Source organism: Periophthalmus magnuspinnatus, chromosome 1 (genome assembly GCF_009829125.3).
Source record: "Periophthalmus magnuspinnatus isolate fPerMag1 chromosome 1, fPerMag1.2.pri, whole genome shotgun sequence".
Taxonomy (NCBI): domain Eukaryota; kingdom Metazoa; phylum Chordata; class Actinopteri; order Gobiiformes; family Gobiidae; genus Periophthalmus; species Periophthalmus magnuspinnatus.
In genome coordinates, this window is record NC_047126.1 from 7,146,592 (window position 1) to 7,171,669 (window position 25,078).

At 42.1% G+C, this 25,078-nt stretch overlaps 13 non-coding genes across 13 annotated transcripts; 8 read left to right on the plus strand and 5 right to left on the minus strand.

Annotated features, from left to right (window-relative positions):
* Window positions 1–9,664: 9,664 nt before the first annotated feature.
* Window positions 9,665–9,746, minus strand: trnal-aag (transfer RNA leucine (anticodon AAG)). Its single transcript has one exon. It is a non-coding gene; the product is annotated as a tRNA-Leu (tRNA).
* Window positions 9,747–10,009: 263 nt separating this feature from the next.
* trnal-uag (transfer RNA leucine (anticodon UAG)) lies at window positions 10,010–10,091 on the plus strand. The gene has a single exon. It is a non-coding gene; the product is annotated as a tRNA-Leu (tRNA).
* Window positions 10,092–12,135: 2,044 nt separating this feature from the next.
* On the plus strand, window positions 12,136–12,207 carry trnag-ucc (transfer RNA glycine (anticodon UCC)). Its single transcript has one exon. It is a non-coding gene; the product is annotated as a tRNA-Gly (tRNA).
* Window positions 12,208–12,576: 369 nt separating this feature from the next.
* On the minus strand, window positions 12,577–12,648 carry trnae-uuc (transfer RNA glutamic acid (anticodon UUC)). Its single transcript has one exon. It is a non-coding gene; the product is annotated as a tRNA-Glu (tRNA).
* A 2,468-nt stretch (window positions 12,649–15,116) lies between these two features.
* Window positions 15,117–15,198, plus strand: trnas-aga (transfer RNA serine (anticodon AGA)). The gene has a single exon. It is a non-coding gene; the product is annotated as a tRNA-Ser (tRNA).
* Window positions 15,199–15,924: 726 nt separating this feature from the next.
* On the minus strand, window positions 15,925–16,006 carry trnal-aag (transfer RNA leucine (anticodon AAG)). Its single transcript has one exon. It is a non-coding gene; the product is annotated as a tRNA-Leu (tRNA).
* Window positions 16,007–16,272: 266 nt separating this feature from the next.
* trnal-uag (transfer RNA leucine (anticodon UAG)) lies at window positions 16,273–16,354 on the plus strand. Its single transcript has one exon. It is a non-coding gene; the product is annotated as a tRNA-Leu (tRNA).
* Window positions 16,355–18,391: 2,037 nt separating this feature from the next.
* trnag-ucc (transfer RNA glycine (anticodon UCC)) lies at window positions 18,392–18,463 on the plus strand. Its single transcript has one exon. It is a non-coding gene; the product is annotated as a tRNA-Gly (tRNA).
* Window positions 18,464–18,831: 368 nt separating this feature from the next.
* trnae-uuc (transfer RNA glutamic acid (anticodon UUC)) lies at window positions 18,832–18,903 on the minus strand. Its single transcript has one exon. It is a non-coding gene; the product is annotated as a tRNA-Glu (tRNA).
* Window positions 18,904–21,372: 2,469 nt separating this feature from the next.
* On the plus strand, window positions 21,373–21,454 carry trnas-aga (transfer RNA serine (anticodon AGA)). Its single transcript has one exon. It is a non-coding gene; the product is annotated as a tRNA-Ser (tRNA).
* Window positions 21,455–22,185: 731 nt separating this feature from the next.
* Window positions 22,186–22,267, minus strand: trnal-aag (transfer RNA leucine (anticodon AAG)). Its single transcript has one exon. It is a non-coding gene; the product is annotated as a tRNA-Leu (tRNA).
* A 266-nt stretch (window positions 22,268–22,533) lies between these two features.
* trnal-uag (transfer RNA leucine (anticodon UAG)) lies at window positions 22,534–22,615 on the plus strand. Its single transcript has one exon. It is a non-coding gene; the product is annotated as a tRNA-Leu (tRNA).
* Window positions 22,616–24,651: 2,036 nt separating this feature from the next.
* On the plus strand, window positions 24,652–24,723 carry trnag-ucc (transfer RNA glycine (anticodon UCC)). The gene has a single exon. It is a non-coding gene; the product is annotated as a tRNA-Gly (tRNA).
* The last annotated feature ends 355 nt before the right edge of the window (window positions 24,724–25,078 follow it).

The following is a 25,078-nucleotide window of genomic DNA, read 5'->3' on the forward strand; positions in this document are numbered from 1 at the left end:
TCTTTAACTCTACTACTCACAGAGAGCAGCCGTGAGCCATGGGGAGAGCAGAGAGGAGCCATGAGCCGTGAGGAGAGCAGAGAGGAGCCGTGAGCCATGGGGAGAGCAGAGAGGAGTCGTGGGGAGGGCAGAGAGGAGCCGTGAGCCGTGAGGAGAGCAGAGAGGAGCCGTGAGCCATGGGGAGAGCAGAGAGGAGCCGTGAGGAGAGCAAAGAGGAGCTGTGAGCCGTAAAGAGAGCAGAGAGGAGTCGTGGGGAGGGCAGAGAGGAGCTGTGAGCCGTAAAGAGAGCAGAGAGGAGTCATGGGGAGAGCAGAGAGAAGCCGTGAGCTGTGAGGAGAGCAGAGAGGAGCCGTGAGCCGTGAGGAGAGCAGAGAGGAGCTGTGAGCCGTAAAGAGAGCAGAGAGGAGTCATGGGGAGGGCAGAGAGAAGCCGTGAGCCGTGAGGAGAGCAAAGAGGTGCTGTGAGCCGCGAGGAGAGCGGAGAGGAGCCGCAGCTCTATTTGAAACGTGGTTGTGGATGAAGTTTAGGTTTTTAATGCCATACTGTGGAACCACGAAGAAAATCTGTTGTCAGACTCCCCACCAGAAGTTACAGAGTGCATCTTTAAATATATCTTTATTGTAAAATGTTTACAATAAATCATCACATTTATTAAAAGGCCTGTACTCAATTTCTCTCCATGTATTTGAGCAAATGTGTGTCTCATGGTAAAGTGTTTTATTGTTCAAGAATCAAAAAGTCAGCGTGCTTGTCAAGTCGTCAAGTCTCAAATGTAAAGATCTACATTACACTGTTTTCCGATCCACGTTATAATGTTGTTACCTCATAAAAACATACCTGGAGTTGTGTTTTGTTTCATTCAGTCATTGTTTACACACAAACCCTGTATTTCTAATTGTAGCCTCATTAAAACTGCTTCATCTTGCACCAGCAGATATGGCAAAAACTGTTTTTGTGTCATTAAGCAAGACACTTCACCCACACCGATGGCGCAGATTGGCAGCCTCGCTTCCGTCAGTCTGCCCCAGGCCAGCTGTGGCTACAATACTAATTTACAGCCACTGAAGTGTGAAGTGAAAGTATAATGCAGAGTAAAGTGCTTTGAGTGTCCACAAAAGCGTTTTCTGCTGATAATCTCAACTGAACAAAAGGTAAAACAAAAATATAAAAAAATTAAATCAACAATTTACGGTTATTCTAGTGTATTCTAGAGTAAAAATGTACAGTGTATTGTAGAGTAAATGTACAGTGTATTGTAGAGTAAATGTACAGTGTATTTTAGAGTAAATGTACAGTGTATTGTAGAGTAAATGTACAGTGTATTTTAGAGTAAATGTACAGTGTATTGTAGAGTAAACGTAGAATGTATTTTATAGTAAATGTACAGTGTATTTTAAAGTAAATGTACAGTGTATTGTAGAGTAAATCTGTTCAACTGAGACTAAAAATAGCCGTTAAATTTAACACTACCACAGCAGAGCATTTTGATCTTTGGCGATGTAGACGTCGTAATAACACAGGATTACTCAAACACTATTTCACAGGACATGACTCCTTTAAGCCCACTCCCGCAGCTAACCAGCACTTGTTTCAGACTGTTCTAATAAGCATTGTACAGTGCGATCAATCTGCACTCTTTAATCAATACTGTTTTCACGTGTTATTCTCTAACAATGCCTCGTCTCCGACTCAGGAACAATACGAGCAGAGAGGAGAACACAGATACGCATCATGGTGTATGGATTTGGTAATGTCCACATATATGAGTGTTTGGGGGGCTGCGGAGAGCGTGGTAATAAGGGGGGTCTCTTGAACAATGCCCGTTGCCAGATAAGCCTCTGTAATTAAGAGCAGCCCAGAATAGAAATGCTGAGGCGGCGGATTCACTGGACCAGCAGAAATAGGACAAAACAGACCACAGAGTGAAGTTTGCTCAAAGATACGTGGGAAGGGTTGGCTTATACGGATCGATCACTTTGAAGAGGTATTTTGAGTTAACCTTGTGTGGTTTGAAGGTGCAATATGTAACTTTTTTGATCGGAGGTTCTGTGTCTGTGTCTCCATGGAGATGTAATAGCTTTGCCTGGAATATTTGATAACATGGCTTTAAACGTATCTGTAGGGTTGTCAGAAGTATTGAAAATCAGATACTAATTGATACTAAAACTAATATCGAAACTACATCCTCATTTGAGCAGGTATCAATACTAAAAAAGTGACATTCACAGGACAGAAATTAACCTTTTCTGAATAGTTTTAGAATAATTTTGAGCTGTATCAGAACAAGTATAAGACACATAGACTAGTACACATCCACTATGGAACCTACCTGGACAACTGAGGGATTACACAGATATAAGGCCACATGGAATAAAAAAGAAAGTACTACAGTTTAATGTTGAAAATGATGGTACCGTATTGGTATCAAGTATCAAGTCTGCTCCTTAGTATTAAATTTGAGTTTGAAATTAATTTAATTTTCTGACAACATTACTTATCTGTCGTAACGACGGACAAGGGGGACCAAAAAGACAGAAATCTGGGAATAGTTTAAGTTTTTATTTACAACAGAAGTGCAGAACAACGGTAGATCAAATGGTGAATCGGGGAGAGTGCCGTGGACCAAGGTGAGAGCGTGAGGAGCAGGGTCTGAGACAGGGCAGACAGTACCGGTGGGGAAGAGCAGGGTTAGAAACAGGAGAGCAGAGTAGGTCCAAGGAGCAAGATCTGGTGAGGAGCAAAAGTATCCAGTTTCGCAAAGTCAAAAAGTGAAAAAATATGAACTGAGCCGAGCAGGGAGTACCTCAAAGATACACGGACAATCTGGCGCTGGGTGTCAGGTCCTGGTGTGGTTGTTTGGTGATTAGCCCCAGGTGTGCACGGGAGGAGCCAAAAATCTCCGCCCAGCTTCAGGCTTGGACATAGGAGGGAGTGGGGAGGTGGAAAAAGAGGCATTGATCATGACAGTATCTAAAGAATTTATTTTATTACAGGTGGAAAACATGTATTCTTACTGTAAACTGACACGACTCTCCACAGATCTGTACTGTAACTTGGTTTTACTTGCATGTTTCCGTGGAGAAATCTATATAGATACTACAGTTCTAATAACATATCAGGAAAAGCAACAACATCACATGGTGGTAGACAAGATAAGAAAAACCTTTATTTGTCCCACAGTGGGGAAATTACAATGTTGCAACTCAAAGTTCAGGAATAGCAGGGGAATAAGAACATGCAATCAAATTCAAGATGAATAACAGTAAAGATGTAACAATAGACATAAAATCTAACACAACACTGTGCCAGCAGAGTAAAGCTGTAAGGCTGCAAAACTGCACAGTAAGTGTCTCTGAATATGACTATAAACAGTGCAGCATATGGGCAAGAATAAATATCAGTTATTATAGTATTTGTACAATAAGTAGCTAGGACTATGGCGCATCTACAGTGCAGCATATGGACAGATTAAATAAATAAAATAACCAGAAACCTGTTAGAACATACCATTGCCAGGTTTTGCAGCGATTACATTACGTGTATTAAAGAGCAGTCAGACATGTCATTGCTGATAAACCCGATAAATCATTTCCCTTTGTGTATTGTTAAATCATAAAGTGAACCTTGTGCATGTTTTTTGCCTTCTGTAAAAGCTCTTCTGGGGGTGGACATGCAAATAAGCCTTGGCTATAAATGTTGCAGTATGTTACACGTTTAAGGCACAGACTTGCTCCTATCAAATAAATAAGTAAAATAAATCGCAGGTAAAGTGATTTGAGTCATTTGTACTATTTGTACTTTGTGGGATTCAAATTTTTGGATCTGTTCATTTCGAAAAACTGGCTCTTTTACTATTTCTTTGTATGACTGAAGCCAATGTTATAAGTCATGAGTCATAAATCAAGGCTAAGATTTTTTTTAATGGTTCAAACTGACTAACTTAATAACTTAAATATGTTTTTTTTGCGCACAAAGCTCCTATTCATGTTGCCTGCTCTGCATCTGTGCTGACTCTTGTGTTGGTTCAGCCATAATCAGTATAAAAATGCATAGAAATTAGAAAGAAAAAGATTTGCTTCTTATAAAAAACCAATAACAATAAGCTGTTCAAAAGAGCTGGCTCATTCACGAAATGTCACATCACACAAATCCCTTACAGAGATCGACAGCTGTCCGGACGGTTCCATCTGAGGGGGGATAAAGCACCAAACCTGACTCTCCGCAGCAGGTCAGCCGTAGAGTCGTATCAGCACTGAGGGCGCTTCCCAATCCTCCTGCACCGCACCCAGAGCTGAACCCAGGAAGTGCTGAGCTTCGCCGAGCAGATGCCACAGGGCTTTCACAGGGATGTTGCTCCGCGAGGAAAACATCGACAAATAAATGATTTGGATTTGGCTCTGTCAGCTCTGGTGCGCTCACTCAGCTCTTCAAACAGGGGGATCATTTGGGCCTTTGGTGTGGTAAGTGTGCGGCTGGATCATAGGACCACAACAAGATTAAACGGGACGATGTTTTTAGTGGGTAAACACGCAAACGTGGACAAGAGCTCTTGTGCAACATGTTATTTTAAACTGTAGCAGATATAATGATAAACCTTAGACTCGCCCTCAACTGGTCAAAATGCTCAGTTTCACCTTGTAATTTCATTAAGTGCGCATCTGTAGTTTAAAGATGTGATATGTAACTTTTCTGCTAAAGGGTCCATCACCTTCTTGTCTGTCTCCGTAGACGTGTTAAAGCGTTATATGCAGTATTATTATGTAGTAGTAGTATTATTATGCAGTACTATCTCTATAAAGACAAGCGCGTGACAAGATATTGTTTAGAAATAAAAACATCTCAAAATGGCAGAATAAAATAATAATAGAAGTTAAATGTTCCATATTGAGGAACATTCAAGCAAAACCAATAATATCTCCACGCAGCTAAGCAAACTCGTTCTGGACAGCTCTGGGCCCACACTGAATGCGATAGTTCTAGCCTTATTTGAACTGCTTCACTCTTCAGTACATCGTCCTGCTTTGTCCGATCAACAACAAATTAATACAAATCAATGTCTGTCCCACCCACAATTTTCACATTTAGATTCTGGGTAAAATTTTGGCGTTTTGTCTTGCATTATTTCCACGTAAAAGCATAAAAATATCAAATCAAATGAAAATGCACTATACACTTATACAATATGTGCTACATGTATGTCAGTAATACGCAAAATTATACATCTAGAGTGATTTGCTCTAATCGCCTCAAACTTACTAAGAAAATTGAAGTATGTTTGAATGTCTGTTAAAGAGCAACTATTCTACAGAATCTTTTTTTTTTTTTTTTTTAGCTTTTCACCATGTTATAATGTTGTTCTCTCATAAAGCAATACTCCACCCACAAGCCTACGTCACCCATGCTCCCACACGACAATTCTCCATAACTATACAAAAACAGTGAATATAAAAATAAAAGACAACATGGTGATCTAAATATGTCATGCGTTAGCTGTTAGTACCAAATAGAAGTGTAAAACCCCCCTCTTTAACCACAATATATGACAGATCGAGCAAAGAAGAGCATCCGGTGCAAAAATCTCCCAAATAACCATGAAAAAGGTACTGCCAGAAATGAACAGATGATAAAAGTATGGTATGCCCCCTGCTTGATATGTAGGTCCTCGGCAGGTGCCAGAGGAGCGAGCTGATTGGACAGGACCAGGTGCCAGAGGAGACAGCTGATTGGACAGGACCATGGCCGCGGGCTGTACTGACAAACAGCAGCAGATGTCCTTGACACACACACACACACACACGGAGCTGTCTGCGTTGCCCCCGGCCACGCTTTACACAGTTTGACTTTGCGTGATATCATGACATTTTCAGAGCCTGTGGAGAAAAGTGTGACATCACGGCTCCAAACTGCTCCGAACGCAGACGCAGGAGAAATAACGATGGTAAAACACATCCACACGTTCAAAGATATAGATGCATCAGTGTGACTACTACCACTCAAACTTGCATTATTCATTCAGGCTACACTCAATGGAGATAAGCTACTACTGATCTAGAGCAGAGTGATGGGAACGAGGCTGCACCATCAGCTCCTCCAACCACCACCAACACTCATGCACACAGCATCTTCAGACCAGGCAATGTGGGTGAAGTAAGTCGGTTAGTGTGGTTTGCGCCCCACACTCTTACAAAATGATTCAATTGAAATATAAAAATAACCTTTTAAGTCATTCATGTCGCCGATATTGCTTCTATTTTAGGTCTGTTTTAGGCACCTGTACAGTACCTGTTCATTATTCTGTGAAATGAAAAAGCTGCAGTTTCTCTCTCTTAATCCATTCACACTGGTACAGCCCCTCCATCCAAACTTTACACGAAAAGAAGCCAAACTTTTCCAAACAGACTCCATGCTGCGAGGTCCTCAGTTGCCACGACGACAGGGTTGTACTTCCATATCTGTACCACAGGAGGAATATACGCTGTCTATAGGAGGAAAGACAAAAAAACCCCAAAACAAACTGTGAATTAAATAAAGAGCAAAGAACCATTTTAAAAAAAATAAAAGATAGACAGAAAGAGTAATAAATAGACAAATAAAATAATATTCAACAAGTAAATTAATAAAAGAAAAGAGAACAGCTGAGATGTGTGTAACATTTTTTGAGTGTCAATGTAGTATTTGGCAGAGGATAAATGAACAAAGTTAATAAAATGATACTAAAAAATGAATAAATAAATAAAAAAATAAATCTACCAATGTTATACCACATAAGCAGGTTCACTGGAAAATAGAAGATGGAAAGGGACAAAAAAAATAAATGAATCATTACATAAATAACTATGAGTAAAAGTTTGGTGTCTAATAGGTTAAAGATGATGTATCCCCCAAAAGGCAGAGGGAGGGGGATGGTGGGATGTGACAGTCCAGAAGGCAGATCGTGATTCTGTCACCTGTCTCCAGCATTGGTAAACAGGTGAACAGAATCATGAGGTTGTTGTGAATTTCAATGTGCAACTTCAGTCTTCAATTTTCCATTAAATGTCCATATATGTACTGCTTGTTTTTAACTTGTGTTTAAACGTCAGAGTTCAAGATTGAATTAGGGATTTTATTTGCAAATATTTTACATACTGTGTTCTTCTGATGCCAAACTCCTGGACCAGATGAGAGAATGAAACCAGAGTATTATCTTTAAAGATATGATGTAGATGTGTGATGCCTCTCTCTGCCCATGAGTGAAAGTGTATGTTTTTTTTGTTTTTTAGTAGATGAGGGTTATTCCAAATGGATAGTGCCAAGGGAGAGATTGTAATCTTATGGCTGGTTGCCAAAGCAGAAGGTATTGATGACATTTTGAAACAAGGATGGTGTTTAATGTATTTATTAAGAAATGGTAGAGCTGAAACTGGGATGTTGTGACTTACTGTTTCTTCTATATCTTGCCAGGTGCTGTCTGATGGACTGGGATGGAAACTTGGAGCAGCAAGTCCTTCTTGTGTTTTATTTTTCCACTAGAACGTTGTTAAAATTGAGTTGAGGGATTTGAACCAGGATTGTTGTGACCCAGCTTGTCTAGGGTCAGGGAAGTAACAAAAACCAGATGGAAAAATGGTAAAAATAAAGAGGTAATTTAACAAACATTAACGTAAAAGGCAAGCTAAACCAAAGGGATCTAAAATATTCAAACAAAAGGTAACATGCAAAGTTTAAACAAAAGAGTAACAAAGTCAAGTTTCACTAAGAAACAAATTTTACAATGACATCACAAAATATTGGCAAACAGAGTCAGTACTGACATAGTCAGTGTCTTGGAAACACAGAGTCACAATAGTGACAGAAAACGAGAGACACATTTACATAACTACAAATGAGTGTCTCAAACACACTTCCACATTAGTAACATGACAAACAAGAGACATACAAAACAGCATAATGGCCACAGAGGCCAGCAGCCCCGAGCAGGTGTGCTGAATCTCCTTAAATGGAGGAGGTGGCTGTAGGATTGGGCAGGTCGGAAAATGGTCCTCCAATCCGCAGTTAGGGATCACACGGTCAGGATTACATGGAGAAAGGGAAGAAATAAAAGAACACACACACAAAACATAAGACCAATAATATAAAATGGAAAGAACATAAGGACTGGGCCGTAACAAGGACATTTCAGATGACTGTGAAAGTCGGGTGGTGGTTGCATTACTTCTGTCTATTGTAGGATTAATTGCAGTGTTAAAATTTCCTCTGATTATAATTGGCCAGTTTGAAATCATAGAAATTGATGAGAAGAAAATAAAAAAAAAGATGAGTTATCAGATTTAGGACCGTAGATGTTTGCAATCGTGACTTGGTTGTTATTTATCGACATGTTAATAATGACAAACCTTCCCTCTGGATCTTTTATAGTGATGATGTGAGTGAATGTGATGTTTTTATTTATGAGCATAGAAACACTTCTTGGTTTGGTGTTATAGTTGGCAGAGAAAAGCTTGTTAAATTGTGTTGCGAGTAGTTTATTATTTTGTACATTTGAAAGATGTGCTTCCTGTAGGACACAGATGTCTGGTTGTAATTTGGCAAGATGAGTAAATATTTTGTTCTTTTTAATTTGTGAGCCAATTCCCCTAATATTCCATGTTGCAAATATTAGAGAAGACATATTAGATTAGCGACATAAGCTGACATGGATATTCGATAGAAAGGGGGGGTGTGTGTATCTGTGTGTAAGTGTAGCTGTGTGCCTGGTTGTGTGCATGTAAATGTGTGATAAAGAAAAACATGAAACACACACACACACACACACCCACACACACACACACAAAACAATACAGAGAAAATAGTAAGTTTAAAGCAACACAGATAGAAGATTAACATGTTTCAGGAGTTTGAAGGTGGGAGATATTGACTTTAAATGATGTGTAAGAGGGATTTATGGTCTTAGAAATCATCTTTCCCACATCTATAACTCTATCCTCAGACCCAGAACAATGAGAACAATAGCAGGGTCGTTAAGGGCTGAATAGGGTAGTTTCAGCTGAAACTGGAGACAATAGATGTTTACAGTTCCAGTGTAGTTAGCCCCTCCCTCCAGATAGATATGAAGGGAGAAATGTGGCTGTGTTATCACTGTGTGATGACAGTGTAAGGTCTATATGTGAAGACACTGAAGTCACTGACGTGGCTGTGTTATCACTATGCCAAAGGGTTATCAAAATCCCTTCAGTGTTGAGTGCACTGACTTGATACTGGCTTGCTTCTTTGTTGTTTTGGCCGAGAGGTAAAGGCGACGGAATCCATTTGGGGCCTTCCCCTCCCCCCACGTTCGAATCCTGCCAGCAACAGCTTCTCCTGCTAAACTTGGACAACTTGGCAGTCATTTTGTTATCGTTGAGCTTTTGCTTCTATCAGTTTCCTTCGACATTGCCCCTTATGTCACATCAGCGAGTTGCTGTGGTTAAGGCGATGGACTAGAAATCCATTGGGGTTTCCCCGCGCAGGTTGGAATCCTGCCAACAACGAGAGGCTTTCTTTTGTACAATAAACCAATGTCTTCTTTCTAAAAGAAAAAAGGAGGCCGGATACTCAATGACAATGCTTGAGCTTCTCCAGTTTAAACTGTATAAACACCCAGCTTCCTTGTTAAGCTTAGCAGAGAGGAAACCAGACAGCACCTTGGCAGTGGTGGGATTTGAACCCACACCTCCGAAGAGACTGGAGCCTTAATCCAGCGCCTTAGACCACTTGGCCACACTACCACATGACAGCAGCTTTACTGTGAGATCACTGAGTCACCTCTCTGTGTGATCTCACTGCAAGGTTTGAATCCTGCCAGCAACAGCTTCTCCAGTTCAAGTTGGAGAACTTGGCACAAATGGAAGTACTTCTTTGAAAACAGAGACAGTATGTCTATATAACAGCTGAGAATGCTTTTTCTGCTCTAAACAAAGCATCTAGCAGACATCGTGGAGACATTTTGGTGGATGGCTGTCTGCCCAGGTTGGTCTTTCTTTCCTTTCCGGGTAGTGTGGCCGAGTGGTCTAAGGCGCTGGATTTAGGCTCCAGTCTCTCTGGAGGCGTGGGTTCAAATCCCACCACTGCCATAAAAGGGGTTTCTTTTTATGACTCTCATTGAAACTATTCCTATCCACAAGTCAAGTCAAGACCATTGAGCTACATCCCCTATGCATTTTAGAAATGACAACAACAACTTGGTTAACTGATTGGAAACGCGTCCAAAAAGATTGTCTGGAATGAAATCAGCACATCTTTGCGTCTTGGAGCCTTAATCCAGCACTTTAGACCACTCGGCCACACCACCACGTGACTGCAACGTTACTGTGAGATCACTGAGTCACCTCTCTGTGTGATCTTACTGTAAGGTCTGAAATCCGTTTGGGTCCCAGGATTTGAATCCTGCCAGCAACAGCTTCTCCAGTTCAAGTTGGAGAACTTGGCACAAGTTATTTTATCAATGAGCTTTTGGTTACATCCGTTTCCTTTTTGAACTGCATGCATGAGAATTTTTGTGGCCAAGTGGTTAAGGCGATGGACAAGACATCCATTGGGGCTTTCCCTGTGCAGTTTGGAATCCTGCCAACACTGGCCGTGTCCCAATTCGCCAAACTGGCCTTAGGATCACGATTGGAAGTGTGCGTCGAAGGGCAGGTTACGTAATTTCCGGCGCGACAAGGGCTGTCCCATTTCAACCCACCCTACTGAATGCACCCACAAACCTGCCCTCCCCTTTCCACCGTTTCCATGGAGATCGGACGTGGCCGAAGCGTGCATCCGTGCACACTTCACGCACTTCTATATCCCATCATGCACCGCAACTACGCAAAAAAGAGAAGAAAATGGAGTCCGCTGCGCAATACACATTCAAATGTTCGTACTGGTTTACCTCATCTACAACAGTGTGACATGAAACTGTTAAATCTGAATAATGATAAGTACAGGCCGTGTGTTTGATGATTAAAAAGGAGGGGAGGTACAGTGGAATAAAGGAATGTGCAGTTATTGCTAGACAATACAGAAGACATTATTATCATGAGAAATTATTATTGCAATAAGAATAATGTAAGAATGTTCGTTTCTATTGTAAGCGTCAAAGACCAAGAGACTGAAACATAAAGTCAGAAGGTTTAATGAGTTCCACACAGGTAATGTGAACAATGAAGCAACGGACCTCTCCAGAAAGGACAGAAGAGAGTCCTGAGACGTGCACAAAATCTTCATGTGTTCCGGTACATTCCATACGTCTGCGCCCCTCTTGGGCACTGTGTCATTTACCTTCGTGTTAGTAAATCAAGATACTAGTTTGATGTAGCTCTGCACTGCTAGAAAATACTTTACAATAATAATATGAAAAGAACTGGCACGGCATAGAAGGGAAACAGTGCCCTCTACTGTTATTAAAGTGGTGTAGCAACTGGCCAAAATACCGAATGTTAAACTGCAATATCCCACTATATGTACAACCAATCAGTGTTCTCTGGTTTATAGACAATGAATGTAAAAATTATATCGTTACCTCTGTCTCTGTTACTACGTTTTCACAAGGGATATTTTGTTAAAGTTATGAAGTAGCTACGATTCAGAAAAAAAATCACCTTGAAACTTATATTTGCCTATTAATATTCAATCTAAACAAAAAGAAACAGCTGTGACGACGACATCTTGACTTTTCTTCTATTAAATAATAAATCATTAAAAATAACGTACGTATCGTACGCTCAAAGACAGCGGTGGAAGTGCGGTCCCTGGTTTAGGCCTGTCCCACTTCAGCAAGATGGCGGCTACACTGAGGAGGACACAATCTCGATCCGGAAGCTTGAAACCACACTTTGAGGAGTACCTCGAAGGGTCCCTTCAAAACGTGCATTTGGCGAATTGAGACACGGCCAATGAGCGCCTTCTTTTTGTACATTTATGAGGTGTGTGAGGTTAAAAATAAAACCAAATTGTGTTCTCCAATTCTTTTCTTATGAAAGACCAAACAGAGATCACCACAATTTCCCTCAATGTAGTGCACAACATCACTGTACTTGATTAGTAAAGCAGCCAATAGGTTAAACAACACCTTCATCATATTCCTTATGATCTAACAGGATTCCTGGCTTTTCTACGTGCTTTCAATCCCAGCTAGCGATGGTGGTATAGTGGTTAGCATAGCTGCCTTCCAAGCAGTTGACCCGGGTTCGATTCCCGGCCGTCGCAGTGTACATTTTATGTTTGTCTAATGGTGCTTTCAGTGTGTTTCACGTACGTGTGCGTGGCATGCATTCCTTCCAAACCATAGCCCTCCATAGCAAATTTGCACCTCAGTAATGTAAGGTGCTGGGTTTAGGCTCCATTCTCTCTGGAGGCATGGGTTCAAATCCAGTCTTTGCTGTAAAGTGTTTTCTTTTATGACTCTCATTAAAATTATATTATTATATTTTCAGATTATGCTGTCAACACTGTGCCCTTGAAGATGCTGGGGATTGATTAGAGCACCTCATATATGCAAAAATTCACTCTACCACTGAAGCTGTATCCATCTATTGTTTCTAGACATTATTTTTTTTGCCACCTTCAGCTACTACTTTCCCATACCGGGAGTTGAACCCGGGCCGCCTGGGTGAAAACCAGGAATCCTAACCGCTAGACCATATGGGAAACTCTGCTGTATAAAGACAACGGTTTCCATCATAAGCCAAGGCTCAGTGAGTTTTCAGAAGTTAAGGAACACCTGCAGCATTGCCTGTGTAGACCCTCAGTTGTCCAGGTCTGATCCAAATGGACAAATCGTTGTAAGAGTGAAGACATTTCACTGCTCATCCAAGCCGCTTCTTCAGCTCTGGTCAGATTACGGGTGGCACACTGCCTTATGCCTTAGATAATGTGGTCTACTCCATTCAGAGTAGTTCCTCTGGACCCCAGTGCGCCGTACATCTCCATCTCAAAGCCACCAACCACTCCTTTGAAGATAGTGAAGTTCTGATCTTAGCCAGAGAAAAGAAATGGCTTGAGACGGGACTTAAAGAAGCTATTTTTGTTAGGAAAGAGAATCCTTCCTTAAACAGGAATGGGGGCCTTAGACATCATCTTTCCCCCATATATAACTGCATCCTCAGACCCAGAACAATGAGAACAATAGCAGGGTCATTAAGGGCTGAATAGGGTAGTTTCAGGTGAAACTGGAGACAATAGATGTTTACAGTTCCAGTGTAATAAGCTCCTCCCTCCAGATAGATATGAAAGGAGAAATGTGGCTGTGTTATCACTGTGTGATGACAGTGTAAGGTCTATATGTGAAGACACTGAAGTCACTGACGTGGCTGTGTTATCACTATGCCAAAGGGTTATCAGAATCCCTTCAGTGTCGAGTGCACTGACTTGATACTGGCTTGCTTCTTTGTTGTTTTGGCCGAGAGGTAAAGGCGACGGTCTTGGAATCCATTTGGGGCCTTCCCCTCCCCCCACGTTTGAATCCTGCCAGCAATGGCTTCTCCTGCTAAACTTGGACAACTTGGCAGTCATTTTGTTATCGTTGAGCTTTTGCTTCTACCACAGTGGTTCTTAACCTGGGTTCGATCGAACCCTAGGGGTTCTTTGAGTCAGTCTCAGGGGTTCGGCGGAGGTCAAGACACACACCCGACTCATGTGATTAGCGGACTGCGAGCGTCTCCAGACGTTGGCCAAATTCAACAAATGTACCCTTTGATGTGTCTATCGAAGTATCTGCCCAACTTAAATGAGCCGTTTGAACACTGCTCACGCCTCACAGACACAGACACAGCTCACAGTCCTGCGTAAAGACAGAGCCCTGATATTCAGACGCTGTGCGCAGGAGCAGGAGGATCAGGAGGACGTAACTTTCGCCCGTCCCTCATGACGCGCTAAAAAGCTTGTCTGTAGATGTATAATGAAAATCCTGATAGGAAATCGCCACAGAAATCTATTTGATGTAGTAACAAGTTTATTATATCTATGATAGATCTGCTCTTGTCTCCGCAATGACGTATCACGTATAACAGATCAGACATGTCGCCCAAAAGTAGAGCCCAAGCGAGTGAAAATGAGCCAAAACAAAAGTCTTTGGAGAGCTTTTTAACAAAAGGGAAAAGGCCAACTGAGGAGCCAGAAGAGGAGACTACGACCTCCAAGAAAAAGGAAGTTAAATTTAAGAGACAATACCAGGAGTCCTACTTAAATATGGGTTTGTCGCCACAGGTGATTCTCACGCGCAGAGTCCGCACTGCGTAACATGCGGGAAAAGCAAATGAGGCAATGAAACCTTCAAAACTGCTTTGGCACATGGAGACTAAGTACCTGGGATTAAAAGATAAGCCTTTAGAGTTTTTTGAAAGAAACTGTGGAGCAGACCTAGACCTAATCACACTGCGGGTGTCATTGTCTCTCATCACTCCTGTCCTGGGACCACCTCATCCCAAAGACACAAGCGCATGGCTCCCTCCGATGCAGCGGTTTGGTGAGTTGTATTTTTTATGCACTTAACTTATTTTTGCCATATTTATCTGCCACGTGTAGAAGGCTTGTCCGTGAAAATAAAACCTACATTATTCCGTTGCATTATTATTATTATAATTCTATACTATGTTATCTTCATTTTAGATGTCAAAAAGTATTTGCGGCTCCCAGTGTTTTATTTTCCGTGGAAACTGGGTCCAAATGGCTGTTTGCGTGTTAAAGGTTGCCGACCCTGTAGCGTGATGGAAATTAGGTGATGTGTGTGTGTTAAAATGTTAAAAATAATAAATAGCATAAATACAATAAGTTCATTGTTGAAATACATAAGGTTAAAAATTAAAATAATTTCAGTGTGGTAGAATTAAAAAAGGTCATGTCTTTGTTAAAAGGTATATATGTAATTTGTTGTGAGTTCATGGATTTTATTGGTTTTATTCTTTGAACACAGTGATGTTAATGCACGATTCATTTTGTGCACCAGTAAAACATACATATGTCTTGAATTTGAAAAAACAAACAAAACAAAACAATTCCATAAACAAGGGTTCGGTGAATGTGCATATGAAACCGTTGGGGTTCAGTACCTCCAACAAGGTTGAGAACCACTGTTCTATCAGTTTCCTTCGACATTGCCCCTTTGGTCATGCCAGCGAGTTGCTGTGGCCGAGTGGTTAAGGCGATGGACTAGAAATCCATTGGGGTTTCCCCACGCAGGTTCGAATCCTGCCAGCAACGCGATGCTTTCCTTTGTACAATAAACCAATGTCTTCTTTCTAAAAGAGTTCAGCAACAGCTTCTCCAGTTCAAGTTGGAGAACTTGGCACAAGTGGAAGTACTTCTTCTTTGAAAACACAGTCAGTATGTCTATATTACAGCTGAGAATGCTTTTTCTGCTCTAAACAAAGCATATACCAGACATTGTGAAGACATTTTGGTGGATGGCTGTCTGCCCAGGTTGGTCTTTCCTTCCTTTCCTGTGTTATCACTGTGTGATGACAGAGTAAGATCTATATGTGAAGACACTGAAGTCACTGACGTGGCTGTGTTATCACTATGCCAAAGGGTTATCAAAATCCCTTCAGTGTTGAGTGCACTGACTTGATACTGGCTTGCTTCTTTGTTGTTTTGGCCGAGAGGTAAAGGCGACGGACTTGAAATCCATTTGGGGCCTTCCCCTCCCCCCACGTTCGAATCCTGCCAGCAACGGCTTCTCCTGCTAAACTTGGACAACTTGGCAGTCATTTTGTTATCGTTGAGCTTTTGCTTCTATCAGTTTCCTTCGACATTGCCCCTCCTGCCAACAACGAGAGGCTTTCTTTTGTACAATAAGCCAATGTCTTCTTTCTAAAAGAGTTCAGGAGGCCAGATACTCAATGACAATGCTTGAGCTTCTCCAGTTTAAACTGTATAAACACCAAGCTTCCTTGTTAAGCTTAGCAGAGAGCAAACCAGACTGCACCTTGGCAGTGGTGGGATTTGAACCCACGCCTCCGAAGAGACTGGAGCCTTAATCCAGCGCCTTAGACCACTCGGCCACACTACCACATGACAACCACTTTACTGTGAGATCACTGAGTCAACTCTCTGTGTGATCTCACTGTAAGGTTTGAATCCTGCCAGCAACAGCTTCTCCAGTTCACGTTGGAGAACTTGGCACAAATGGAAGTACTGCTTCTTTGAAAACAGAGACAGTATGTCTATATAACAGCTGAGAATGCTTTTTCTGCTCTAAACAAAGCATCTAGCAGACATCGTGGAGACATTTTGGTGGATGGCTGTCTGCCCAGGTTGGGCTTTCTTTCCTTTCCGGGTAGTGTGGCCGAGTGGTCTAAGGCGCTGGATTTAGGCTCCAGTCTCTCTGGAGGCGTGGGTTCAAATCCCACCACTGCCATAAAAGGGGGTTCTTTTTATGACTCTCATTGAAACTATTCCTATCCACAAGTCAAGTCAAGACCATTGAGCTACATCCCCTATGCATTTTAGAAATGACAACAACAACTTGGTTAACTGATTGGAAACGCGGCCAAAAAGATTGTCTGGAATGAAATCAGCACATCTTTGCTTCTTGGAGCCTTAATCCAGCACCTTAGACCACTCGGCCACACCACCACGTGACTGCAGCGTTACTGTGAGATCACTGAGTCACCTCTCTGTGTGATCTTACTGTAAGGTTTGAAATCCGTTTGGGTCCCAGATTTGAAATCTGCCAGCAACAGCTTCTCCAGTTCAAGTTGGAGAACTTGGCACAAGTTATTTTATCAATGAGCTTTTGGTTACATCCGTTTCCTTTTTGAACTGCATGCATGAGAATTTTTGTGGCCAAGTGGTTAAGGCGATGGACAAGACATCCATTGGGGCTTCCCTGTGCAGTTTGGAATCCTGCCAACACTGGCCGTGTCCCAATTCGCCAAACTGGCCTTAGGATCACGATTGGAAGTGTGCGTCGAAGGGCGGTTACGTAATTTCCGGCGCGACAAGGGCTGTCCCATTTCAACCCACCCTACTGAATGCACCCACAAACCTGCCCTCCCCTTTCCACCGTTTCCATGGAGATCGGACGTGGCCGAAGCGTGCATCCGTGCACACTTCACGCACTTCTATATCCCATCATGCACCGCAACTACGCAAAAAAGAGAAGAAAATGGAGTCCGCTGCGCAATACACATTCAAATGTTCGTACTGGTTTACCTCATCTACAACAGTGTGACATGAAACTGTTAAATCTGAATAAAGATAAGTACAGGCCGTGTGTTTGATGATTAAAAAGGAGGGGAGGTACGTGGAATAAAGGAATGTGCAGTTATTGCTAGACAATAAGAAGACATTATTATCATGAGAAATTATTATTGCAATAAGAATAATGTAAGAATGTTCGTTTCTATTGTAAGCGTCAAAGACCAAGAGACTGAAACATAAAGTCAGAAGGTTTAATGAGTTCCACACAGGTAATGTGAACAATGAAGCAACGGACCCTCCAGAAAGGACAGAAGAGAGTCCTGAGACGTGCACAAAATCTTCATGTGTTCCGGTACATTCCATACGTCTGCGCCCCTCTTGGGCACGTGTCATTTACCTTCGTGTTAGTAAATCAAGATACTAGTTTGATGTAGCTCTGCACTGCTAGAAAATACTTTACAATAATAATATGAAAAGAACTGGCACGGCATAGAAGGGAAACAGTGCCCTCTACTGTTATTAAAGTGGTGTAGCAACTGGCCAAAATACCGAATGTTAAACTGCAATATCCCACTATATGTACAACCAATCAGTGTTCTCTGGTTTATAGACAATGAATGTAAAAATTATATCGTTACCTCTGTCTCTGTTACTACGTTTTCACAAGGGATATTTTGTTAAATTTATGAAGTAGCTACGATTCAGAAAAAAAATCGCCTTGAAACTTATATTTGCCTATTAATATTCAATCTAAACAAAAAGAAACAGCTGTGACGACGACATCTTGACTTTTCTTCTATTAAATAATAAATCATTAAAAATAACGTACGTATCGTACGCTCAAAGACAGCGGTGGAAGTGCGGTCCCTGGTTTAGGCCTGTCCCACTTCAGCAAGATGGCGGCTACACTGAGGAGGACACAATCTCGATCCGGAAGCTTGAAACCACACTTTGAGGAGTACCTCGAAGGGTCCCTTCAAAAGGTGCATTTGGCGAATTGAGACACGGCCAATGAGCGCCTTCTTTTTGTACATTTATGAGGTGTGTGAGGTTAAAAATAAAACCAAATTGTGTTCTCCAATTCTTTTCTTATGAAAGACCAAACAGAGATCACCACAATTTCCCTCAATGTAGTGCACAACATCACTGTACTTGATTAGTAAAGCAGCCAATAGGTTAAACAACACCTTCATCATATTCCTTATGATCTAACAGGATTCCTGGCTTTTCTACGTGCTTTCAATCCCAGCTAGCGATGGTGGTATAGTGGTTAGCATAGCTGCCTTCCAAGCAGTTGACCCGGGTTCGATTCCTGGCCGTCGCAGTGTACATTTTATGTTTGTCTAATGGTGCTTTCAGTGTGTTTCACGTACGTGTGCGTGGCATGCATTCCTTCCAAACCATAGCCCTCCATAGCAAATTTGCACCTCAGTAATGTAAGGTGCTGGGTTTAGGCTCCATTCTCTCTGGAGGCATGGGTTCAAATCCAGTCTTTGCTGTAAAGTGTTTTCTTTTATGACTCTCATTAAAATTATATTATTATATTTTCAGATTATGCTGTCAACACTGTGCCCTTGAAGATGCTGGGGATTGATTAGAGCACCTCATATATGCAAAAATTCACTCTACCACTGAGCTGTATCCATCTATTGTTTCTAGACATTATTTTTTTTGCCACCTTCAGCTACTACTTTCCCATACCGGGAGTTGAACCCGGGCCGCCTGGGTGAAAACCAGGAATCCTAACCGCTAGACCATATGGGAAACTCTGCTGTATAAAGACAACGGTTTCCATCATAAGCCAAGGCTCAGTGAGTTTTCAGCAGTTAAGGAACACCTGCAGCATTGCCTGTGTAGACCCTCAGTTGTCCAGGTCTGATCCAAATGGACAAATCGTTGTAAGAGTGAAGACATTTCACTGCTCATCCAAGCCGCTTCTTCAGCTCTGGTCAGATTACGGGTGGCACACTGCCTTATGCCTTAGATAATGTGGTCTACTCCATTCAGAGTAGTTCCTCTGGACCCCAGTGCGCCGTACATCTCCATCTCAAAGCCACCAACCACTCCTTTGAAGATAGTGAAGTTCTGATCTTAGCCAGAGAAAAGAAATGGCTTGAGACGGGACTTAAAGAAGCTATTTTTGTTAGGAAAGAGAATCCTTCCTTAAACAGGAATGGGGGCCTTAGACATCATCTTTCCCCCATATATAACTGCATCCTCAGACCCAGAACAATGAGAACAATAGCAGGGTCATTAAGGGCTGAATAGGGTAGTTTCAGGTGAAACTGGAGACAATAGATGTTTACAGTTCCAGTGTAATAAGCTCCTCCCTCCAGATAGATATGAAGGGAGAAATGTGGCTGTGTTATCACTGTGTGATGACAGTGTAAGGTCTATATGTGAAGACACTGAAGTCACTGACGTGGCTGTGTTATCACTATGCCAAAGGGTTATCAGAATCCCTTCAGTGTCGAGTGCACTGACTTGATACTGGCTTGCTTCTTTGTTGTTTTGGCCGAGAGGTAAAGGCGACGGTCTTGGAATCCATTTGGGGCCTTCCCCTCCCCCCACGTTTGAATCCTGCCAGCAATGGCTTCTCCTGCTAAACTTGGACAACTTGGCAGTCATTTTGTTATCGTTGAGCTTTTGCTTCTACCACAGTGGTTCTTAACCTGGGTTCGATCGAACCCTAGGGGTTCTTTGAGTCAGTCTCAGGGGTTCGGCGGAGGTCAAGACACACACCCGACTCATGTGATTAGCGGACTGCGAGCGTCTCCAGACGTTGGCCAAATTCAACAAATGTACCCTTTGATGTGTCTATCGAAGTATCTGCCCAACTTAAATGAGCCGTTTGAACACTGCTCACGCCTCACAGACACAGACACAGCTCACAGTCCTGCGTAAAGACAGAGCCCTGATATTCAGACGCTGTGCGCAGGAGCAGGAGGATCAGGAGGACGTAACTTTCGCCCGTCCCTCATGACGCGCTAAAAAGCTTGTCTGTAGATGTATAATGAAAATCCTGATAGGAAATCGCCACAGAAATCTATTTGATGTAGTAACAAGTTTATTATATCTATGATAGATCTGCTCTTGTCTCCGCAATGACGTATCACGTATAACAGATCAGACATGTCGCCCAAAAGTAGAGCCCCAAGCGAGTGAAAATGAGCCAAAACAAAAGTCTTTGGAGAGCTTTTTAACAAAAGGGAAAAGGCCAACTGAGGAGCCAGAAGAGGAGACTACGACCTCCAAGAAAAAGGAAGTTAAATTTAAGAGACAATACCAGGAGTCCTACTTAAATATGGGTTTGTCGCCACAGGTGATTCTCACGCGCAGAGTCCGCACTGCGTAACATGCGGGAAAAGCAAATGAGGCAATGAAACCTTCAAAACTGCTTTGGCACATGGAGACTAAGTACCTGGGATTAAAAGATAAGCCTTTAGAGTTTTTTGAAAGAAACTGTGGAGCAGACCTAGACCTAATCACACTGCGGGTGTCATTGTCTCTCATCACTCCTGTCCTGGGACCACCTCATCCCAAAGACACAAGCGCATGGCTCCCTCCGATGCAGCGGTTTGGTGAGTTGTATTTTTTATGCACTTAACTTATTTTTGCCATATTTATCTGCCACGTGTAGAAGGCTTGTCCGTGAAAATAAAACCTACATTATTCCGTTGCATTATTATTATTATAATTCTATACTATGTTATCTTCATTTTAGATGTCAAAAAGTATTTGCGGCTCCCAGTGTTTTATTTTCCGTGGAAACTGGGTCCAAATGGCTGTTTGCGTGTTAAAGGTTGCCGACCCTGTAGCGTGATGGAAATTAGGTGATGTGTGTGTGTTAAAATGTTAAAAATAATAAATAGCATAAATACAATAAGTTCATTGTTGAAATACATAAGGTTAAAAATTAAAATAATTTCAGTGTGGTAGAATTAAAAAAGGTCATGTCTTTGTTAAAAGGTATATATGTAATTTGTTGTGAGTTCATGGATTTTATTGGTTTTATTCTTTGAACACAGTGATGTTAATGCACGATTCATTTTGTGCACCAGTAAAACATACATATGTCTTGAATTTGAAAAAACAAACAAAACAAAACAATTCCATAAACAAGGGTTCGGTGAATGTGCATATGAAACCGTTGGGGTTCAGTACCTCCAACAAGGTTGAGAACCACTGTTCTATCAGTTTCCTTCGACATTGCCCCTTTGGTCATGCCAGCGAGTTGCTGTGGCCGAGTGGTTAAGGCGATGGACTAGAAATCCATTGGGGTTTCCCCACGCAGGTTCGAATCCTGCCAGCAACGTGATGCTTTCCTTTGTACAATAAACCAATGTCTTCTTTCTAAAAGAGTTCAGCAACAGCTTCTCCAGTTCAAGTTGGAGAACTTGGCACAAGTGGAAGTACTTCTTCTTTGAAAACACAGTCAGTATGTCTATATTACAGCTGAGAATGCTTTTTCTGCTCTAAACAAAGCATATACCAGACATTGTGAAGACATTTTGGTGGATGGGATGGCTGTCTGCCCAGGTTGGTCTTTCCTTCCTTTCCTGTGTTATCACTGTGTGATGACAGAGTAAGATCTATATGTGAAGACACTGAAGTCACTGACGTGGCTGTGTTATCACTATGCCAAAGGGTTATCAAAATCCCTTCAGTGTTGAGTGCACTGACTTGATACTGGCTTGCTTCTTTGTTGTTTTGGCCGAGAGGTAAAGGCGACGGACTTGAAATCCATTTGGGGCCTTCCCCTCCCCCCACGTTCGAATCCTGCCAGCAACGGCTTCTCCTGCTAAACTTGGACAACTTGGCAGTCATTTTGTTATCGTTGAGCTTTTGCTTCTATCAGTTTCCTTCGACATTGCCCCTCCTGCCAACAACGAGAGGCTTTCTTTTGTACAATAAGCCAATGTCTTCTTTCTAAAAGAGTTCAGGAGGCCAGATACTCAATGACAATGCTTGAGCTTCTCCAGTTTAAACTGTATAAACACCAAGCTTCCTTGTTAAGCTTAGCAGAGAGCAAACCAGACTGCACCTTGGCAGTGGTGGGATTTGAACCCACGCCTCCGAAGAGACTGGAGCCTTAATCCAGCGCCTTAGACCACTCGGCCACACTACCACATGACAACCACTTTACTGTGAGATCACTGAGTCAACTCTCTGTGTGATCTCACTGTAAGGTTTGAATCCTGCCAGCAACAGCTTCTCCAGTTCACGTTGGAGAACTTGGCACAAATGGAAGTACTGCTTCTTTGAAAACAGAGACAGTATGTCTATATAACAGCTGAGAATGCTTTTTCTGCTCTAAACAAAGCATCTAGCAGACATCGTGGAGACATTTTGGTGGATGGCTGTCTGCCCAGGTTGGGCTTTCTTTCCTTTCCGGGTAGTGTGGCCGAGTGGTCTAAGGCGCTGGATTTAGGCTCCAGTCTCTCTGGAGGCGTGGGTTCAAATCCCACCACTGCCATAAAAGGGGGTTCTTTTTATGACTCTCATTGAAACTATTCCTATCCACAAGTCAAGTCAAGACCATTGAGCTACATCCCCTATGCATTTTAGAAATGACAACAACAACTTGGTTAACTGATTGGAAACGCGGCCAAAAAGATTGTCTGGAATGAAATCAGCACATCTTTGCTTCTTGGAGCCTTAATCCAGCACCTTAGACCACTCGGCCACACCACCACGTGACTGCAGCGTTACTGTGAGATCACTGAGTCACCTCTCTGTGTGATCTTACTGTAAGGTTTGAAATCCGTTTGGGTCCCAGATTTGAAATCTGCCAGCAACAGCTTCTCCAGTTCAAGTTGGAGAACTTGGCACAAGTTATTTTATCAATGAGCTTTTGGTTACATCCGTTTCCTTTTTGAACTGCATGCATGAGAATTTTTGTGGCCAAGTGGTTAAGGCGATGGACAAGACATCCATTGGGGCTTCCCTGTGCAGTTTGGAATCCTGCCAACACTGGCCGTGTCCCAATTCGCCAAACTGGCCTTAGGATCACGATTGGAAGTGTGCGTCGAAGGGCGGTTACGTAATTTCCGGCGCGACAAGGGCTGTCCCATTTCAACCCACCCTACTGAATGCACCCACAAACCTGCCCTCCCCTTTCCACCGTTTCCATGGAGATCGGACGTGGCCGAAGCGTGCATCCGTGCACACTTCACGCACTTCTATATCCCATCATGCACCGCAACTACGCAAAAAAGAGAAGAAAATGGAGTCCGCTGCGCAATACACATTCAAATGTTCGTACTGGTTTACCTCATCTACAACAGTGTGACATGAAACTGTTAAATCTGAATAAAGATAAGTACAGGCCGTGTGTTTGATGATTAAAAAGGAGGGGAGGTACGTGGAATAAAGGAATGTGCAGTTATTGCTAGACAATAAGAAGACATTATTATCATGAGAAATTATTATTGCAATAAGAATAATGTAAGAATGTTCGTTTCTATTGTAAGCGTCAAAGACCAAGAGACTTAAACATAAAGTCAGAAGGTTTAATGAGTTCCACACAGGTAATGTGAACAATGAAGCAACGGACTCTCCAGAAAGGACAGAAGAGAGTCCTGAGACGTGCACAAAATCTTCATGTGTTCCGGTACATTCCATACGTCTGCGCCCCTCTTGGGCATGTGTCATTTACCTTCGTGTTAGTAAATCAAGATACTAGTTTGATGTAGCTCTGCACTGCTAGAAAATACTTTACAATAATAATATGAAAAGAACTGGCACGGCATAGAAGGGAAACAGTGCCCTCTACTGTTATTAAAGTGGTGTAGCAACTGGCCAAAATACCGAATGTTAAACTGCAATATCCCACTATATGTACAACCAATCAGTGTTCTCTGGTTTATAGACAATGAATGTAAAAATTATATCGTTACCTCTGTCTCTGTTACTACGTTTTCACAAGGGATATTTTGTTAAATTTATGAAGTAGCTACGATTCAGAAAAAAATCGCCTTGAAACTTATATTTGCCTATTAATATTCAATCTAAACAAAAAGAAACAGCTGTGACGACGACATCTTGACTTTTCTTCTATTAAATAATAAATCATTAAAAATAACGTACGTATCGTACGCTCAAAGACAGCGGTGGAAGTGCGGTCCCTGGTTTAGGCCTGTCCCACTTCAGCAAGATGGCGGCTACACTGAGGAGGACACAATCTCGATCCGGAAGCTTGAAACCACACTTTGAGGAGTACCTCGAAGGGTCCCTTCAAAAGGTGCATTTGGCGAATTGAGACACGGCCAATGAGCGCCTTCTTTTTGTACATTTATGAGGTGTGTGAGGTTAAAAATAAAACCAAATTGTGTTCTCCAATTCTTTTCTTATGAAAGACCAAACAGAGATCACCACAATTTCCCTCAATGTAGTGCACAACATCACTGTACTTGATTAGTAAAGCAGCCAATAGGTTAAACAACACCTTCATCATATTCCTTATGATCTAACAGGATTCCTGGCTTTTCTACGTGCTTTCAATCCCAGCTAGCGATGGTGGTATAGTGGTTAGCATAGCTGCCTTCCAAGCAGTTGACCCGGGTTCGATTCCCGGCCGTCGCAGTGTACATTTTATGTTTGTCTAATGGTGCTTTCAGTGTGTTTCACGTACGTGTGCGTGGCATGCATTCCTTCCAAACCATAGCCCTCCATAGCAAATTTGCACCTCAGTAATGTAAGGTGCTGGGTTTAGGCTCCATTCTCTCTGGAGGCATGGGTTCAAATCCAGTCTTTGCTGTAAAGTGTTTTCTTTTATGACTCTCATTAAAATTATATTATTATATTTTCAGATTATGCTGTCAACACTGTGCCCTTGAAGATGCTGGGGATTGATTAGAGCACCTCATATATGCAAAAATTCACTCTACCACTAAGCTGTATCCATCTATTGTTTCTAGACATTATTTTTTTTGCCACC